Raw genomic sequence first — 1,822 nt, 5'->3', positions numbered from 1 at the left:
TTTGTTATAGACAGAGAAATGCACACACACCCCTGCCCCCCACGCCAACAGGTCCATCCTAATCCTTAGGGCATGTGAATAAGTTTCTTATGGCAAAAAGAACATGGCTAATGTGATTAAGTTAATGAGTTTAAAATGAGGAAATTATTTTGGATTATCTAGTTGGGTTCAATATAATCACAAGTATCCTTATAAGAGAAAGGAGGGAAGCAAGTCAGTGTCAGAGAGATGAAAGACGTTACTCTGCTGGCTTTGAAGATGGAGAAAGGAGATGAAAGCCAAGGATTGTTGGTTGCCTCTAGAAACTGGGCAAGACAAAGAGGCAGATTCTCCTCTGGACCTTCTAGAAGGAACACAGCCTTGCTGACACCTTGATTTCAGCCCAGTTAAAGCCATTTCAGATATCTGACTTTGAGAATTGTAAGGTAATAAATTTGTAAGACAAAAATTGTTTTAAGCCACAAAGTGTGTGGTATTTTGTTACAGGAGAAGTAGAAAATTAACATATCATTTAACCACCACTATGCAAGAGAGTTCCAGAAAAACATCTGTTTCTGCTTTATTGACTATGCCAAAGCCTTGACTGTGTGGATCACAATAAACTGTGGAAAATTCTGAAAGAGATGGGAATACCAGACCACCTGACCTGCCTCTTGAGAAATCTGAATGCAGGTCAGGAAGCAGCAGTTAGAACTGGACATGGAACAACAGACTGGTTCCAAAAAGAAAAAGGAGTATGTCAAGGCTGTATATTGTCACCCTGCTTATTTAACTTATATGCAGAGTACATCATGAGAAACGCTGGGCTGGAAGAAACACAAGCTGGAATCAAGATTGCCAGGAGAAATATCAATAACCTCAGATATGCAGATGACACCACTCATGGCAGAAAGTGAAGAGGAACTAAAAAGCCTCTTGATGAAAGTGAAAGTGGAGAGTGAAAAATTGGCTGAAAGCTCAACATTCAGAAAACGATGATCATGGCATCTGGTCCCATCACTTCATGGGAAATAGATGGGGAAACAGTGGAAACAGTGTCAGACTTTATTTTTGGGGGCTCCAAAATCACTGCAGATGGTGACTGCAGCCATGAAATTAAAGGATGCTTACTCCTTGGAAGAAAAGTTAGGACCAATCTAGATAGTACATTCAAAAGCAGAGACATCACTTTGCCGACTAGGGTCTGTCGAGTCAAGGCTATGGTTTTTCCAGTGGTCATGTATGGATGTGAGAGTTGGACTGTGAAGAAAGCTGAGCGCCAAAGAATTGATACTTTGGAACTCTGGTGTTGGAGAAGACTCTTGAGAGTCCCTTGGACTGCAAGGAGATTCAACCAATCCATTCTGAAGGAGATCAGTCCTGGGTGTTCTTTGGAGGGAATGATGCTAAAGCTGAAACTCCAGTACTTTGGCCACCTCATGAGAAGAGTTGATTCATTGGAAAAGACTCTGATGCTGGGAGGGATTGGGGGCAGGAGGAGAAGGGGACAACCGAGGATGAGATGGCTGGATGGCATCACTGACTCAATGGACGTGAGTCTGAGTGAACTCCGAGAGTTGGTGATGGACAGGGAGGCCTGGCGAGCTGCAATTCATGGGGTCGCAAAGAGTCGGACACGACTGAGCGACTGAACTGAACTGAACTGATGCTTGTATAATCTTCCATAACAGATATTCTTCCTCCTTGATTATGTCCACTTCTAATATCTGGGGGGGCTCCCATTACAGTACAGATGGAGGCTTACATAGCACATGTCTAAATATTTTGAAGTTATAAATTAAGGTAAGAAATTGTTAAATGAAGTATGTTCTATCCTCCTACC

The sequence above is a fragment of the Oryx dammah genome, unplaced genomic scaffold (assembly GCF_014754425.2).
Source record: "Oryx dammah isolate SB20612 unplaced genomic scaffold, SCBI_Odam_1.1 HiC_scaffold_2, whole genome shotgun sequence".
NCBI classification, from domain to species: domain Eukaryota; kingdom Metazoa; phylum Chordata; class Mammalia; order Artiodactyla; family Bovidae; genus Oryx; species Oryx dammah.
Note: the sequence above shows the minus strand (reverse complement) of the source record.